We start from the raw sequence: 19110 nt of genomic DNA, 5'->3' as shown, positions 1-19110 counted from the left end.
TGGTGGGACTGCTCCCCATGCACTAGGGATGCAGAGATGCCCCATGCACTAGGGATGCAGCCCTGTGACTCCTGGGGCTCAGCGCAGTGTGATGGGCACGGGAGACGTGGCCACAGCGCCAAAAGCATAATTTGGAGGAAATCCCCCAAGTGGAAACAAAGACCCTGTAAGTCATTTCCTCCGAGCTGAACAGAAAGACATCTGTGTTGATCCAGCTATTATGCACTAGTCACAACAAAACAATTAGCTTGCAAGCAGCATAGACCCTTCTTGCTTTCCCCTACATTGACACTTAGAAACATGAGAGATGTATCTCAACTGAACTTTACAAGCTCTTTTTCTCTCAATGAGGTTTTGCAGTCTGGCAGTTTCTGTAGGTAAGGCTGGGCTAAGAGAAGGAGGTAAAGAAGAGAGCCTGGGTGACATCTCACTATAGACCCTGAAGTCCAAAGTTCACCACACTGATGGGTGCAAAAAGCCACCTTCAGTTATTCTGGCTGTAGATGAGCGTCTGATCTGTGGGATGGCTGGATGCGACCGTTATACAAGTCTGAAGGAAGGCATTGGAGCCCTGGGGGCCACCTGGGCATGAGCAGGTCCCTGATGGGCGCTACACAGAAGCAGCCTCAGGGCGCACAGCCCACTTGGGACAGAGGAGGGCTGTGCCCACCGCTTCCCCCTAGCCCAGCCCGCAGCCCTGCGAGTGCTCGCTCTTCACCGCGGTTCGGAACGAGAAACAGCTGAGCCAAAGTACCGGTCACACACGTTTTAAAGCCAGCTGGTGGCCAGCACACGGGTGCACCTAGATTTTGGGGGAGAGTTTGCGTCCTGCTCCCAGTTGTGTAATTCGCCTTTTTCTTTCACTTCACCGACGCGTTTCCGGGCAGCTCCTGCCACGGCTGTTCGGTGTGGGCCACCGTCTTGCTTCGGCTCCTCGCCTCCCTGCACCTGCCCCGAGCGCAGAGGGCGCCCGGCACAGCGCTGCGGCTGCGGCGGCGGCGGGGCGGGGAGCGGGCTCCGGCGCAGGGGCCGCCCCCGCCGTTTCCTTCGCCGCCGCCCCGCGGGGAGCCGCGTTCGGCGGGGCGGCGGGAGGAGCAGGCGCCGCGGCCGCCGCCGCCTTCCCGGGCCGGAGCGGGGCAGTGCGCTCCCTCCCTCGCTCCCTTCCGCCTCCCTCCGCGCCGCCGGCGCCAGGGCTCCTTCCGCGGCGGCGGCCGGGACACCCAGGTAAGGCAGAGCCGGGGCTGGCGAGCAGCGGGGCCGTCCCCGCAAGGAGACCGGGGGGAGTTTATTTCACCGTGCTGCCAGCCGGTGCAGGCTGCCCCGAGCGCGGGTAGCCGAGGCCGCCCCCCGCGGCAGCGCCCGTCTGCGGCGGCTGCCGGTGTGCGGTGGGAGCCTGTCCCGGGAGGGGGGTGGCCCCTGGAGCGCACCCCGCAGCAGCCGCTGTTTGCGGTTTAAAGCGTAGAAGTATTCCTTCCTCGACGTCCAAGTGTCACACCGCTTTGTAGGCGGTAGCTATGACAAAAGCTGCATTTTAAACCTTTGCTTAAAATTGCTGTAATTTGTGTAATATAAGGGGTTGTAGCCCAGGCTGCCAGATCCCTTTTAAAGCTAATAGTTGCTGAGTATTTTCTCGTTTATGTGACTTTCTTCTCTGAGTCTTTCCTTACGTCCATGTAACCCCTGTGCTTTACTAAGACTGTTCCACCTCGTCTCAAGGCACAATTAGCCTTGCGTGCAAGTTCAGTCGTCTTAATAATTCCTCCTGCTTTCTGTCCCACAGTGTGGTTATCCTTTCTTGGGGGTGAATGCTCTTCTGTAGCCTCCTGCTGCGATACCACGTACCTGCCGCTCATGCAGTGGGTGACTAGATTTGCACGGTGCTTTTCCACAGGCTTCCTTTCTGCGTCCCCATAAGTTGCAACCGATAGCTATTTGAACTGTAAACAGAGCTTTTAGGGTAGACATGGCCATGAGCTCTCTGCTTGGAACGACAGATGTGTGCCTTACTGTGAGAATTGCTAATCTGAAATACTTAGTATTGTTTTATGAATCAAATAAGTGAGACTGTAGCTTTTATAGATGGAAAAGCTGACTGTAGTAGAAATGTAGATAAAAAGGTGTCTTGCGAAAATTGCTTCTGGAGCACTTGTTTTCATTTTAGAGTAAATGTTGCTGATGCTTTATCTGACTGTCTCACCTTTGACATAGCGTGGCTGTGGGGCAAAGCATTGCTGTTTAATTTTTCAGAACTCTCCAGTGACTGGAAGATGGGTTGTTACTTATGGCTGCTATATAAATGTTTAGGGTATTTTGGGCCATCAGAAAGCACCACCCATACAAATAGGCTTCTAGTTACACTTGAGAGAGTACTCAGAGTGATTTTGCACATGCTCCTCTTTCCTTTCAGCACACCAGCTGTGCTGCTTGGATCATGCCACCTGTGCAGAAGAGGCCCTTTAGGCGTCCTGGTCTTGTTTCACGGGTGCTGCTCTTGTAGGTGGGGAGCTAGCTCCCAGGCAGGGTGCTACTCATAGCCTTTTGATGGTTATGGTTTGTAAGGGGACAGCAGGAAAGAGCCCCTTTGCTATCAGACTCTCCTCTCATAGTCTTTGTATTTCTCTAGGTTTTATTTTACATGTTTTATTTGTTGAGAAATTACATCTTATGGTGAAATAATCACATTTGCCGCTGCATTAGTCCTCAATGAAAGGATACTTTACATGTTCTGCTGAATTTATAAATGAATATTATGAGTGTTTTGAACCAAATGATTTCTATGTGAGCGTGCCTGCTGAAACCACTGAAAACAGAGCAATGTGGTTATATTTGGCACCAGGTTACTCCCTCCTCTTTTTTTTTTAAAATGAGATAATATCACAGGTGTGAAAATCAAAAACAAAGATTTGGAATTCACATAGTTAAAACATACTGCCAGTTGTGAAATAACTCTGTTGTGAAATAACTCTGGTTCTCAGCTGCCAGACCTGATTTTATTAGCCCTTCAAAATGTATAGTTGTACCACCTTTTTCTTTTTTTTGATGTTAATGTAGAATTTTTAAAATCTTTTAAAACCATTGGTTGTGAGGCAGCTAGAACTATGTCCTAAGTTAAGTTACATTTTAATTCTTAGCTGTGGGCTCAGTATTGTAGACTTGGTGTTGCATTGTATCCAGTAACCTGGATGACTGCCTACAATGGCTAAAAAGGGAGAAAAATAAAATAGAGCTGATAAAACAATATCAGCTCCCTGTTGTTTCATCTTACCCTGAAACAACATTGTATTTAGAAATGCTGTGATAGTGTGGTATCCTGTAATTAAAGTTAAAATAACTGGGAAGTGGTTACTTTCACAGAATTGCTTGGAAGCATCAAGAAAAGTCTTCCCCTTCCACCAGATGTAGGTGCAAACTGCTGTAGATTTAATTGCCTCTGTGTTGTGTTAGCTTATAGACTGGATACACAAGATAACATGCACAATGGTGTATGTTTCATACAAATATTTATATCTCAAATATGCAAAACATTTTCTGTGTGTTAGACAATAGAAGTCTGTGCTTCCTGCTGTCAATGCAAAGATCATGGAAAAAATGTCTTCAGACTCTGTTAACCATTGACCTCTAAGATGTTTTTCTATTTCTGCTTGTTCTGACTTTTTTCAGTAACCTATTACCTTTTCACTGCTGAACTTGAAACTGTCCTTTAAAAAAAGGCAAGTTTGTGTATGCTAAAGAATCATGTCTATGCCAAAGACTGTTGTAGCAATCTACAATGGCTCTCCTGCAGAAATAGGATAAGAAAAAACCAGTATAAAAATCAAAAGGTATGGAAAGCAGTACTTGGGCAAAGTGGAGTAAAGGTTGGCTTGGAGAAGAAGGCCTGAGGTGGTGGGGTTTTTATATTTCAAAGACAATACATGCTTCTGAAGGACATCTATCATAATTTTAGGATTTGTGCTACAGATATTTTTATTATGTACATGCATCTATTTGTATGGAATTACCAATAAGTTAGCTAAAAAGCAACAGCCATGGTCAGTCAGTTGTTGCACTGTGGAAATTACAGAGTGATCATGTTCATTAAATGACCTGCTGATACCCATAGCTTCCTCCGTTATGCAAAATGCAACGGAATGACTCTTGTTACACTGATTGCAGCCTGACAGACCTCCTTCTCACTGCAGAGGGATCAGCCCAATTTACCCTAATTCTTCTGGCTGAGGCCTCATGCTAGCACTAGGCATTAGATATGCCGCTGATACAACAGGGCACGAGTCTCCAGAAAGTAGTGAAATTGCACCTGCGTTTTAACAAATGGTCAATTGGGTCTCAATAAATTTATTTTTGTTAATAGAGGGTATAACTTCTAAAGGCAAATCCCCTGTTTGCTCTGCTGGCCCTCAGGCAGAGGAACACTCTGCTCCCCTGCTTCTGATCTGGTTTTCTAAGTGTATTTCCTAAAGGAAAAAGCATTAGGAAAGGAAGCGGTGTGTAGGTGAGGGAAGCCGGCATTTGGGTGGGTACATATGCCCTTTGTCTGGCATGGCAGAAGAGGAACTGGGGAGCAGAGGCTTGTGATTGACCACTGCCGCATGGCCATTACAGCTCCGGCAGTTCTCAGTCATCCCCTGCCCCAGCTCAGCCGCATGGGCAGTGATTCAGAGTCAGGGAAAATACCATGTGAGATAAAACTTTGAAAACCAGATAGACTTCTTTTTACACATGGGGAGATGAGTCTCATTGTAGGAGATGCTTAGCGGGGAGGGGAGCAGGTTTTTACAATTTCCTAGATGTGGAGGTGGGATGGAGTAAGGAGAGGTCTGTTCCTTGCAAGCACCATGAAGTGGCTGCTGTCTTCAAATGGGATCATGAAATCTCTGAAAGACTAGCAGGAGCCTCCTGGGACTAGGTCTGTCCATCGTGGGCAGGGTTTACCTTTCTTAGGAAGAGTGGCATCACCTAGGAGAAGTCTTTGGTTTTGACAATACCCAAACATTTAAGAGGAATATGACATTGCATCTTTGTTGGATGACTCTGTCCTGTATTCTGGGCAGTTCAGTGAAGCTTGTGTCTAGCTTGGTGTGGTCCGGCCTTGGTACTGTGGGCAGGAGAGATAGTTTTCGGGAGCTTGCCACAGAGACGAGTTGCTCTGGGAAAGCTGGAGCCTGACCATCGGCTGATGTATGAGAGCTGTTCCCCATCTGTCGGGGCAGCCACGGGACTCTGCTCTTGGTGATGGGAAGGAGAAGTGTTTGGCCATGTTTGCAGTTGCAGCCCCTCTTCCGAGGCAAAGCAGGAGGCTGGCAACTGGGCTGCTTCGTTTCCGTTCTTAAGGTGAAAATCCCAAGCAAGATTTAACAAACACAGGAAGAAGGGAAAAAAAAAAAAATTGCAGTGTGCCGGGGTATGTGGGACCTGGGTGAACGCTTTCTTGGCACTCCTGCTTTTCCTCATTCATGTTTCCCTTATCAGCAGATGTATGAATGGGTACCACTTTGCCACACGTAGGGCCTAACTTCATGTATGCTCAAGTAGGTCACAGCTGAGTTTCCTGTTGGGGGGGGGGGTTTGCTCAGCCCTGTGCCTATGATGAGCTGTGATCTGATTAAACTGTAAGAACACTTTAGATCTAGGCCTTGTTTCCACTTGAGCATGGGGCAGAAAAACCTGGCTTTGGGTGGTACAGGAAGCAGGGTTCTTCCTTCTGAACCAGGGTCTGGGCAGGACACCAGGACCCTGCCCCTCTGGAGGGCGCACTGTCCCCTGTCACATTAGGCTGGGACCAATTCCCTGACCGTTTATGCTTATTAAACAAAACTTCCACGCCCTGGATAGCCACATAACTTGCCATCAGACCCAGATCATAACTGCCCTTCAGTTTTAGCTGAATGTAGTATCCCTTGTAACTCTGTCCTAGGCAGCCCTGGGCAAAAATCACTTTGTCAGGTTCTCTGTACTAGCCTACAGGGTAGGCGAGATAACCACAATACATCAAATTGTTAATGTATTCAGCGTTGCTGCTTGTCTGATGAATTACAGGATGTCCTATATCACAAGCTCGAGCTCTGTATCCTGGCAGAAAGAGTAATTGTGGGTGTGTTTTCCCTGCCCCCCTCCCCAATTACGAGCATCTCTTCCCAGCTGAAGTTGCAAACTGCAGCTGTTCCCAGTGCCGTGGTGGGAGGAGGAGAGAGGGGGCCTGTCCCACCTTGGGTTGTGTGACCCAATTTGAGGGATGTGCTCTTAATGTGCAAAGTTAGTTGAGCTGAATGGACTGCTTTTTCTGTCCCATGGGAGATCCTCTAAACTGGTAATCTTAAATATACTTTGGGAGCTTTTGGAAGTAAAATTGCTACCTAAACTGTACTGTATCCAGCAAAGATGCTTAAAAACATTTTTTTAACATGAAGAAATCTAGCACTCAGGTGTTAAGAGTGGCAGGTTCAAAACTGCCAATGCGACTTCAGTTCAGTTTGCTTATGCATAATGTGTTACGAGATATGTTTAGTTACGTAGCCAAATGTGGTTTTCTTTTCCCATCAGGCCACTGTTTCATTCAGACCACCATTTCATTCAAACAGCCAGTTGGGCTGTTTTGGTTTGCTTTGTCATGGTAGGCTGTGAGGACCAACTCGTCCTCAGCACCGAAGACTGGTGCCAGGCTTGCAGCTTAGGTGACCTCTCATTCATCCTCAGTGGTGCTTGAATGGAGCGGGTTCAGTTGTTGGGAGGAGGCATATTTACAGCTCTGGTGTGTCAGATGAACTGTGAGGGTCTGTTTTTTTGGGGGGGAGGGGGGTAGTTTGGGAGAACGGCACGGTGGAAGGCTGTGGGGTGTGAGAGCAGTGAGAGAGGCTGGAGGGCTGTGGTTCTGCCTCAGGGGCTGCAGGCAGCTCCTCCGCCATCGCAGTGGTGCTCTCTTCTCACCAAGACACGCTCTCAAAGCATGAAGGGGATTACAGCTGCCTGAGTAAAATACAAAGTCATGGGCAAGCAGCAAAATTCCCTCCATTTTGTTTAGTTACTTTTCTGGATCTCTTGAGCTGAAACTAACTCTGAAAGTCAGTGTGAAGCAGGCACTCCCCGTGATAACCTGAGACCTAGCCATAAAGGACTATCTTATCTTACCTTTGCAGTGTTTTAACTTTACTCCTTGTAGTTTTGATCTCAATGGTACCAGATTGTGGCAGCCCAACTTCTGGTGATGCCCTGTCTGTGGTATCCTTATGCCTCACCATAAATAATCAGAGTGGAGTAAGATACTATCAAGCATTAGTGACTGTATTGCATGATGTCTCAAAGAGTTTAAGCTGAATACTGTTCCTTAAGATGATAACTGTCTTGTGACACCTGACAAGTGCTCTCATTCCCTGTTTAGCTTGCAACAGTTGAAACACCCCAACATCTGAGAACGGATGTCAAGGAGAGCAGAGTTAACAAGCTGCTTTGCTAGAGATGCTCACTACCTCGCAGGAGTGAGAGGAAAGGGAAAACACGAGACCACAGCACTGCCTCAGTTGTGTTAATTTTCAGATTCAGTGAGAATTTTTTTCCCCTGAATTAATACTTATATTTTGACATGTGTGGAACTGAAGTCCTTTGGTATTCCTTGTTGCTTAGGCTGCACTGTATGTGACAAAGAAATTCTTCAAGGTCACAGCCTGGATTTTCAGTCCTGTATGTGGAGACTTTCATTAGTAAGTGGCTGAAACGCAAGTAAAAGTTTAACAATTTAACAGAAGCCTACAAATAATTTTAGGGTAGAACTCTGTGGGATCTACCTCAATAACTTCAGGAAAATAGGTCCTACTCTTCCAACTGTCTCTCCAGAAAGTACCCAGCAGCGTGGATTCTACTTGAAAAGGTCTTTGTCTGTTTTTTAATTTTTAATCCCTGTCATAACATATATGTGGTTTAAGGACAGAGCAACACTGAAACTGAAAGACTTTGTTAGCTGACTAAAGAAAATGAAAGCTGCTCTAAGTACAGTCCTTCAAGTAGTATGTGAGCTAGACATGCACAAAACATGAGAACATGAAATTTGGTCTGGTAGCATTACTTCTACAATTTTGAGTGCAATCAAATGGTAATTCTTGCACTGAGAGTCGTGTTGTCCCATCTCAGTGAAGCGAGGGAGTGGTATGATGGGAGGGAATTTTGGTTTTCATTTATGTGAAATTTTCCTTGTAACCTATCCAACATAACAGGGTAAGAGAGTCTGGAATCAGAAGATAAGAATGCTGACCTTGCCAACGCCAGTGGTTTGGTATGCGTAGCCCTGAATTGCCAGATGTGGGAACCGTAGTACGAGATCTCAGCCGAAATGTAAATGGTCATTCATTTCGGGTTCAATCTCTTGTGCTTGTTTTGTAGCGGAGGGGACACATCCTAGTGAAAACGATGCAGGGGAAACTTGACAAACAGGAACTTGCAGTATTTCCTGTCCCCCACTTGCTGCCTTGGGTTTTTCCTCATGCACAGAAGGCAGTTCTGACCTGTAACTTTAGACGTATCAGCACTGTCTGTATGAGAGATGTTTGGGGCTAGTCAGTCACTCAGTAGGTGCAAAAAAGCAACAGTTATCAAGTGGCCTTATAATACTACCTGAAAATGAAGACTTTGAGGGGAAATACACCCATTAGTCAATGTGGATGCCAACACATGAGTTGTGGCCAGTAGTTCATCATCTGAGTAAACTTCACAGCTTTTTCTTCAGCTGAAATTCCCATTTATTATTGAAGTGTTTATTACTGTGTAGCTTCCATGTAGTCTAGCGGGTGCTTTTTTTCTGTCTCTATTTAAAACCAGTTATTAATATAAGTGTGTATCTTTCTTATTAATGGCTCTATTAATGAATGTATTTAAACAGTGTAGTTTCTGGTATATTTGGTTTGAATTAAACAGTCATTATAATGGGGGAAAAAACTCCCATGTTATATAAATTTTTAGTATATATTGCTACTATCTTACCACATAGCATATCGTTACCTGGGCTATATCTTTTGCATGCCTAATTTAATTAAAAGCATAATACTGGTGTACAGATGTTGGAATTGCTCCTGATGGGAGGGTACAGGGCATGCAGGAGCTGTACTTAATCTTTTGCTCACAAACCTGTTTAACTCTTGCCTCAGATAACCTAAATAGTCAGTGAAACTTCAATATTGAACTTCAATATTACAGCTTGCTGCTAAGGTGTTCTTCATAGACCACCTGAAAAACAACTAAAAGGCTAACTAAAAAGAGGATATGATTTTTATTAAGCTTAATTTGCTTTTGAGAGAGGGAATGGTTAGTTTTGTGCCTACAATGGGGCTGTTAACAGCTATTCCTATGGAGTAGACATAAACTTGGCTCACATCTACTCTACATGAATGACCTAGATGTTTGATAAAAGATATAAAGAAGATTGTGATTTTAGCAATATGGAGAGTGGACTGTGGTCTTCAATGACCCAGGAAAAAGTAACAGCACATCCCTGGAGCTGGTTCAGGGCCATCTCATCTGGTTCTGTTAAACTGGTGTTAATATAAAATAACACAATACAGCTGCCATCACTTCTGTCTAACCTAGTGCTTATCCAGAGGTAGGTTTCTCTTCTGCAAGCCGCATGTCTAAGAGTTCCCCCAAATTCCCTGAAAGCCAACTACTTTTTTGCAAATTTTCCCTGACCTTGAGACTTCCTTGCAGCCCTTCCCAGCCATATGTTTACTTTATGATTATGTGATCCTTAGCTGGGAGGTAGCCAATTTATTACAGATGGGTCGGGACTGGTTTTCCCACAAGCCATCCCTTTGCACTGAGGCTCAAGGATGCGTGTATAGCTGTCATTCTGTAGATACTGAAGTACTCAGCTGGCTTTTATGTTGCAGGTGTTACAAGTTTTTATCAATTTTGGGACATAATATAGTTTCTATATAGCTGCAAAGGGGGGCAAAAAAAGGATAATATCTTGAGGAGTACTGCAGAAGTGATAAAAGGATTCATACCTGAATTCTGATGAGACATTTCCATCTGACTAAAGAAGATCTGATGATTGAAATGATAGAAGTAATCTTAGAAGACAAACAGATAAGGAGCTACAGCCTGCTATCAATTTGGGAAATGGTAGTTTCCCTGAAGAAGTAAAAAGTGCCTTTACATTTCCTGTGAATAAAATATAAGTCCAAAAAGCAGGTGACAGGTTCCTAGGTAAACAGCTTGCTTCCTTAGCAATAAACAGGAAATATATAGTTGATCTTTGCAGGGTATCTTAAAACCAAATGTTGTTTTGATTAAATTCAACTTTGAGGAACTTCTCCAAATAAACTCATTTCACTAATTGTACTGCTGGCTGGCACATTGCGAGGGTGAATTGCTACCTTTTTGAGTACTGTCAGATCATTATACCTGATGGACTGCATAGTCTAAGCTTTTGTAACTAAAGGCTGGCTTTTGAAGATGGATTTCAAAACCTCTGTATCCATATCACTGGATTTCCTGCAGGCATTGAGGAAATTGTAGGTGCTCTGCTGTGCTTCCACATATGCAAGGCATATCAGGTCATTTAAGGGTAGCCTGGGACAGAGAGTGGTTGAGGTGAAGTCATAATTGATGCCTGCTTCTACTTCATGTGGGATGTACCTACAGACCACTTCTACATACCTCTTGTGAGACGTGGGAAATATATTTTTAATTCGTAAAGCCTTTATCAAAACTTAAAACCAATCCAGTTCATGGCATTCTTTGAAAATTGTATGTCAACCCAGGAATGAGTGACTCAAGATACTCATCCTTGGGTAGTCTGTTTTTTCCATGGAGCTCAGGTGAGAGAAGCTAGCAACAAGCTGGCTAGGATCACAAGCAGGTGCAGCAGAACCTGCACCCAAATGAGTAATTCCAGAGTAGTGTTTAGTAGTGCAAGTGCAGGGTAGGGGGGGTACTGCTTTTCTGCCATCAGGAGCCAAGCCAGGATTTCTATCGCTTCAGCTGTGCCATATAGATGTACCAGTGGCACTTCACCATGGCGGTCCTTTGGTGCAGAGAACAGCCAGCCTCCTTAGGAGTAGTTCAGGTTTGCTTATTGCTGGCAAAGTATGTTCAAGCCTGAAAAGCTTTCCTTCAGCCACTGATTGAGTTTTCTTGATAGCTATTAAGATGATCACAGGTAATGATCTAGAAGGCTGGGTGTTGCTTTTATGCTTTGAAATATTACTGTAGGAAATTGGTTCTAGCTCTAGAATGAATGGGCTTGGGACCAGAGAAGAGGTGGTGCTAGATGGTTAGTAGGTGGCTTATTTCTGCCATTCTCCACTTTAAGAGGTATGTCAGCCCAATGGTACAAAACAAGACTGTGATCACGTTCAAGTTAGTGCAAAGTTAGGTTCATTGTATTGATATCAGTTACTTGGCATGTATGCTGGCAGAGCAGAAAGAGTTAACTCTAGTAGTTGGAGAACAAGTAGTTCTCTAATTTCAGTAGTTGGAGAACAAGTAGTTGTTTAGGGGAAAAGGTTCATCTTGGAGTGTTTGGAAAGAGAAGTAACTGAGGAAGTATTAGTCATTCCTTGTGCGTAAAGCAAGTCATAATTTGTATTACAGTACTTTAGTTAGACCATGTCAAAAGAGTGTCTTGAATACTGAAATGAGCTTATTTTTGGTGTAATACATCACATGCTCACCTGAGATTGTATAACATTTGGAAAGACAAATTTAAATTGTGAAGAAAGTGAATTAAACTGACTCCTTTACTGTAATTAAAAAGGATAGCCTCAGGCACTGTTGACCTCTTTTTCTCCCCCTCTCTCCCCCCTTCTCTTTCCCATAGATTTGATTTGCTTTTCTTAGATTTGCAGTTTTGTGTACAATAGCAATTGACCTCCTACTTAATGGTGAGCTTCAGGATTCCTAAACAGAATTAGGTTCAACCTCTGATTTAACAGACTTTTTTTTTTCCAGCCCTCTGAATCTCTGGCTTTCTGGAGAAGGAAAAGCTTTTGCACAAGCATCGCCCATTTCCTTTGCCAATCTCATCTTTGCCTGTTTCTTTAGTAAGTGGGTGTTACTGTTTCTCTTCCCTTCTTATCAGCAGGGGATTTTAGGAAAGAGGCTGAGGCAGCAGCTCTGCTTTACCGAATGTCCCCCTGGTGCTGCAGGGCCAGCGAGAGACTGGTGGAGTATCCTCGGTCTATGTAGAAGTGAAGTAAATAGATTTCTGCTCCTCCAAACCAATGCCGTGCTGGTTTGGAGGTGGTTCTTCCATTTTCCTCTCTAACCTTACTTTGAAAATACTTGCCAGAGCAAAGAGGACTGTTTCCTTTCAAGGTGCATACACATGTGAGAAGGACCAGTATGCCATATACCTCCTCCCAGCTCAGACCCTGACCTTCCCTTTCTGTTCATGCTTTATTTTCTACCTCTTCTCTGTCAGCTGAGGGCCAGTTATATTTGTGCAAGTAAACCAAACTAATATTCTTCAGACCTTCACATAGCACAAGTGAAGAAATGCATTTTCTCTGCACTTTATACATGATATTTAGAAATAAAAATAAACCTGAGCAACAAAGTTCAGACCTGGGAAAAACTGCTGTCTCCCTTCTAAGGGTTAATATCAAATATCAGTGCATAAAAATATTAGTCAGGCTTGGATTTGGTTCTTGTCTGAACAGCATGGATTAGGCGTCACGGAAATGGGAACAAGTGCCATACCAGGCAGTGTGTATAGTTAGCGACAGCATCCTCAGTCAGCTGTTTAAATTCATCACTGTGATAGCACTGCTTCCCTCATTCAAAAATCAGAAATCTACCCTCAAAAGAAAGTCTTTAAAAGAAAGTTAAGTTGCTTTTTTTTAATTGCCTTCTCTAACTTTAATCTTCCTTTGTTTGAATCAAATGTGTAATAATTAAAATATAGCTAATTTTCTCACATGTGGTTTTGCTGGCTGTTGCAGGAGGTTTTGTCAGAAGGCCTAGCTGGGATAAGTTTATCTTGTTGTAAAAGTTTGGTCTGCCTGTGTGCTAAGGCCACCAAATGTATCAAGCTCTTGCCTGGAAGCTGTATGAATGCAGTAAACCCTACTGACAGACAGGATATTTTAGTTTATCAGACTGCATATGGCTTCTGGTGGGCGCAAAACCACAGGTTCCCAGTAGAAGAGGTCAGTTCTGGCTCTTGAGATTGGGTTTCTTCTGCGGGAAGCACAGTTCAATTGTGGTAGGCTGCCTCAAAAGCTTTTTGTAGTCTACAGCAAAAATAAGGTGGTAACTTTGGATGCTGGAGTGGAATTTAACACTAGTAGCTAGTGCTAGTAGCATTATTATGGAAATAATAGCAACCATTAACTGCTGTATATGGGTTGAGCAGAGGGTGATGCAAAGCCACATTATGTATGTGGTTACAGAACTATCTAATATTCTCAAGTCTAAAAAACTAGACAGGCAGAGTATTTGAGATTCTCCTACTGTTAAAGGTTTTCTGTATATGGTTTTGTGTACATTTTGAATTACCTTTCCCATGAATGTGATGAATTACAACTAGCCTCTATATATGTGTATACATATAAAGACCTATTCCCCCAACAACATAAACCATCGGCTTTTCATGTCATATTATTATTACTCTGTGTGAGAAAAAGGGGTGGATGAAGGTAGGCGTTAAACTTTACTCTATATAGATGATGGTGAAGAACAACAAAGACTTCTCACAAGCATTGGAAGAGCAGTGGAAACACAGGCTTCGAGATGTTACAGCCATACCAATGTCACTTTGCAGGTAATAAATACAGTAGGGGAACAAATTCGTGTTCAGAAAGATTTGAACTCTTGGGCAGTGGGTTTTGCTTATCTTTAGTACGGAAATGAAGCTGACTTTCTAGTCTTCGATGAAATCACAAGATGAACTCAATACCTTTTGACTAACAAAACAAACACGGGAAGTTGGGGATGGCATACAGTGCAAGAGCACAATACCAATACTATTTCTTGAGCTGGTGACACATCCAAAAGCTTTTTATCTTTGGAAAGGACAGGTGGCTGAGCATGCAGAAGGTCAGTAGGCTGAGAAAACATTTGTATTTTGCCATTTTAACTGATGTTTCAAAGTCTTTTTTGTGCCTTGCTTTCCTGTGTCCCAAACTAAGTTTCAGCTTTATTTTCTTCCAGAAAAGAACACTGCAAATGCTAAAGATCTGAATAAACTGAAGGCAAAATAGTCGGTGCAAGTTTATAGCTATTGCAGAGCTTGTGTGTGGAAGAAATAAGAAAAGCTACAAATACTCAGCTCTAGAGGAATGAATAAAAATACAAGAAGTTGTTGAGGTAGTGAAAATCGATCAGTCCGTCCTTTGTATGGTATGCCATAGTGTTGCTAACTCAAAGTTAGCAGTAATTTATTTAAATAAAAAAATGCCCATGTCAACCTACTTTCTACATCATGGATGGTAATAATGTAATTTTTGTTTCATAAAGAGGTTCCTTTCCTAAATAATTTATTTGTGAGGGAATTGAAGAAGGTGCACTATAAAGCTGTGAAAGGATAACTTAGTCATTGGTGTGTACTGCTTACAGGAGGTCACAATAAAGAGCAATAGCTGAATTTACAAATGATTTGAAGAAATCTACATGTCATTTTCCTAAATCTGAACTCATCATTGTAAGGGGAAAGAAGCACTCTTGCTGCTCTTAACATTTTTTCCCGAGCTGTTCTGTGCACTTTGGCTCTACTTTTCTTTTGTGATGGTTGATGAGTTGATGGTCCAGTTTGGTGTGATGAACAACCTCGATGCCAGCCGCCCTGTTTAAGAGGGACTGTCACTTTTTCAGCATGGTTTTCTTCACTTACCCCAGCTACCTAAGTTATAATGCTAAAAGGAAACAAATGTTTGTATTTTGTAAAATGTAGTGAGCCTGTTTCCAAGGAATTTTGGAAAACCTGTGATGGTTGCGATGAGATACTCCTGTGTGTGTACAGGAGTAGCTTTCAGTTGAACAAAGGGTATGTTGGAAATCACATGGTTACCTCAATCTCTGGTCAGAGAGTTGTCACTAAGTTACCCCTTAGCCTGTTTACTTTTTAACCTAAAAATATTAGTGCAGGCAAATATGAATTTTATTTTCACAAGGTCTGATTATATATAAATTAGCTAGTTATTCTTTGGTGACTTTCAAACAGAGACTGGGGTCTTGCAAACCTTTGGGTATAATTTTGAAATATGTTTGAAAGTGCCCCTGCAAAATTACATTTCTGTCAGTTTAAAAAAAAAAATAGCTTGCATATGATAGAAGCGGTTTCCGAGAGTCTGCTGTTTAAAAAACAAAAAGAAAAGAAAAAAGCAAATCCAAGTGTATTTTACTTCTCCTTTTTCTGGCATATGATACATTTCAGATATGATTACAGTATTTTTTCCTCTCAATTCCAATTTTAAAATTATGACAGGTTACGCTAAAGTGTATTTTTCTGTATTTGTATTTCTGTGAAATTTACCATTTGAACAGGGATTAATAACAGTTGTCTTATACAGTTGTCTTTTTTGAGTGTGAATCTACAACCTTGGATGTTGGGCAAAAAGACTTTTCTACCACTTGAAGCACAAGAGCAGATTTTGCAATCCTTGCTTACACTGGGTAGTAATTATTCAAATAAGCCTGTGCTGGATACTCATGTAAGTAACTATTCACATGTAACTCCATTTATAGTTTCATGATAAAGCCACGACAGCTTCAGCAGAAAAAACAGGGTAAGGAGTTCTCCTTTTCTTCTTCCTTCTGCACTGTTTCTGCTCTCTGCCCAGAGCTGCAGCATGCTGCCAATTCACTTACCCCGCTGCAGCCGTTTGCAGGGACACGTTATGAACTTGATGAGCAAATTGATCTGAATTAATTTAAAAAGTTATTTTCTGGAAGAGTTACGGATTTGAGTCAGAATTACAAGGTACCACCTGTGTACTTAAAATTGACACTTTGATTTAAAAAGAAACCCAGACAAACCTGAATTAGCTAATAGTGCATAATTTAATGTACTGCACTAGGTGATATGTTTTCAATGTTAAATACACAGATCTGCAGTAGCTACCAGTTTGGACTGATGTGCCCAAAATCTGAAAAAGAGCAGTTGTGCAGGATGCATGAAACCCAAGCCAGAAAGCCAAGGATGCTGATTTCTTAGAGGGATTCTCTATCTTGGATGGCAGCCCATCAGCTTAGCATTAAGACTTTGCATGGGAGAACCCAAGTTCCTAGGTAAATGTTACCATAGCTAAGGAGAGGTGAAACTTAGAAAACAGTTTCATATTGGCTGAAAACAAAGTCACAGGCAAATGTTTTGTGTTGGCATTCATTTTATGACTGCTGTGATAAGTGTGTTTTTCAGAATGCCTTTTATCTTCTGAACCACTCCATGAGTCTGTGTGTTACAAAGCTTTGTGCCATAAAAAGTGACGATTACTTAATGCATTTGGGTTGGCTGAGCCCTGGTCAGATTGGGATGCGCTTTTTCTTTTCTACTCACTAGAACTTCTACAGGGACTTTCATCCATTTATTCAACAGTTTGAATGTTACATGTGCTTACGGACCAGCTTACAGTGACTAATTGTTTCAATAACCAAACACAATCCAGGAGCTGGGAGTGGGAACCAGGAGGTACATGGGTAGCGTTGCAGCTGCTGGGGTTACCTCATGGCTTAGTGCCTCAGTTTTCCCCAGTGAAAACCAGGAAGGGTGGCATGCATAAGAAGCTCTGTCTAAAAGTAAAAACTTACTTTGTACATCTTGACCAATATTGAATTAACAGATAGTTGTCGGCGTTTGATTTGAGGAAAACATGTGGTGACTTTGTGGCTGTACAGGCGAACATTTCTATAATGTGAAGATGGATCAGTGCAAGTTGATGCAGACTTTTTTGTACTTAAAATTGAGAATGCTTCCCCACCCTAAAAAAGCTGAGAATCTGCAACTCTTTCTGATTTCAGTCATAATTCTGAGTACTCAGCATCTCTGCAAATTAGTTCCTATTTGTTATCATGTAACTAAGGTTGGCAGGGAACAGGGCAAGTCCTTGGCAGGAGATACTGTGAAAAGTTTAGATGGGTGGCAGCCTGAACCTCCCACAGCTGTTGGGAACAAGATAACAATGTGTCACGCAAACAGCTTTGTGTCCTGAGGAATGCTCAGGGAACAATGGAATATTTGGGGGGAAAAAGTGCAGAAAAGTTCTAAAACTGTACTGAAGAAAAAGTAGTGATGTATGGGTTTTCTAAGAGGTAAGGGGGTTTCTGAACGAAGTATTGCAATTTCAGAAAGGAACGCTCAGAATAATAGGTGAGGGTTCAGTTGTCCTGAGCCTTATTTATGGAAACAGAAATGTGGCTAGAGCTATTGGCTTGGAAAAAAACCCAAGCAAAACAGGTTTCTGTGACCAAATGCAGATTCAAAGGCTGATCTTCTGACCTGGGAAACTGGTTGTAATCTGCAGAGGTCTCCATAGCAGTGATAATTCAGTGTAGCAACCAGGTGCAGACATTGACCAATTGCATTATCGATGCTTTTATTTTTTTTAATGCTGATTTTGTCAAAAGGAGTGTCATTTTTTTTCTTGCATGATGTTAATGTGACCAAAGAGGGCTGGTAGGGAAATAAAATATTTTAGCATTATCAGTATTGAGATTTGAAATAATAGTTAACTTTGGATCCTTTTTGTGCTCTCTACTGTAGCACTGGGGACCTCTGAGATCACAATTTCTGAGATGGATAATCATTATGTTTTTCTTAAGTGCCAGCAGAGGATTTGTACTATAGAGAACAGAAGGATTGTTTTGAATGGGAGAGGCTGTGATGGGAACCCTTACAGTTTCGTGTGCATCAAGCTGGTCTGAAAGTTAATGCTGACTTTAATTCCTTGAACAATGTTTTTATTTTCAGTTCATAGTAGTATCCTTCCTTCTGCAATTACCTTTAAGATTGCCAGTTTATTTTTAGAAGGGCAATAAACCAAAATTGGGCAGCTTCAGTAATTAAAGAATGCACTCAGGACAATTACTAATTAAAACAAGATCTATCTTCTTCCCGGGAATGCAGTGTGACAGATGACCAACAAAATGTATGCATGTACATGCATCAGAAGAGGAAAAACAAAAAGAGATTCATAATAATCACCATTTCCAATCCTATTATAGTCTTTTACTTATGCATCCTAACCTGGTCTTATTTTGTAGTTCCATGTAAACCACAGACTAATTTTTTTAGCATATGCAGAGATATACCTTGAAAAGAAAAGGATATTTTAAAGCAGTGAACAACTACATCCAGCTGTGTGAAATGGCAGGAGTGTGGGATATAAGAGCTTAGTTGGCCAAAACAGGGAGTGGAACGTGGTATCAGGACTAGACTGGAAGGCAAAGGGTGTCATTTCACGTACTGTCACAACAAATAATGACATGTTTGGGCACAAAGCAAAAGGAGAGGCACTAAAGTGAATTTGTTTACATTTAATTTTATTTAAACTTTACTTTTGTTGGGTAATGTTGCAAGGAGGGCTGTAGCTTTTCGAGCTTCTCTGCACAGTGCTGTGAAATGTGCTATTTTGTCCATGCTGAAGTTATGTTGCCCACAGAAAAAAATGTACATGCATTTCCCCAGTGAATTTTGAAATACTCTTAAGTAGGAAATAGGTGCATAAATTAAGCCCTCTGAGGTGAAAAAAGCTTGTGCTTTTTAATAGGTTGGGGGGTAATTTCCCACTGGTATGGAGATCTGCAGTGCTTACCTAGGGCTTGGGCTTGGGTTGTCCCCCTACCCCCCTCCACACATACACACACCTGAGAAGATATTCATAGTCACTGGTGCTTCAGCAGATGCTGCTGTTCCTTCTTCAAGCCATGGCTTCAGCTCATAGCCGTGCTGCTCTGGCCCAAGCTGTGGTGGAGGCCTGCGCCTGCAGCGTGCCCTGGCTATGGAGCGTGGCTTGAGGCGGGGGCCAGGCAGAGCAGCGGGCAGGTCTGGCAGAAAGCTAGCAAAGGGAAAGGTAATGGGGGGGGGGAAAGGTTTCTGGAACAGCTTCTGCACAACCTCTCCCACACCTTTCGTTCCTGCCTCCGTGCCACCTCATGTGTTACGTCTGCAGAGGCAGCAGTCTGCTGCAT

The 19110-nt window shown here is 42.9% G+C and overlaps 1 protein-coding gene across 1 annotated transcript in view; it reads left to right on the top strand.

The window, feature by feature from the left end:
* The first annotated feature begins 1087 nt into the window (after positions 1 to 1087).
* TEC (tec protein tyrosine kinase) overlaps positions 1088 to 19110 on the top strand; it is a 54287-nt gene continuing 36264 nt past the window's right edge. The window contains exon 1 of the mRNA XM_072861508.1: positions 1088 to 1224. The gene's annotated coding sequence lies outside the window, so the exon portion shown is untranslated. The remainder of the gene's footprint in view (positions 1225 to 19110) is intronic.

The sequence above is a fragment of the Ciconia boyciana genome, chromosome 5, assembly GCF_034638445.1.
Source record: "Ciconia boyciana chromosome 5, ASM3463844v1, whole genome shotgun sequence".
Classification (NCBI taxonomy): domain Eukaryota; kingdom Metazoa; phylum Chordata; class Aves; order Ciconiiformes; family Ciconiidae; genus Ciconia; species Ciconia boyciana.
This window is presented reverse-complemented; position numbering and strand designations above follow the sequence as displayed.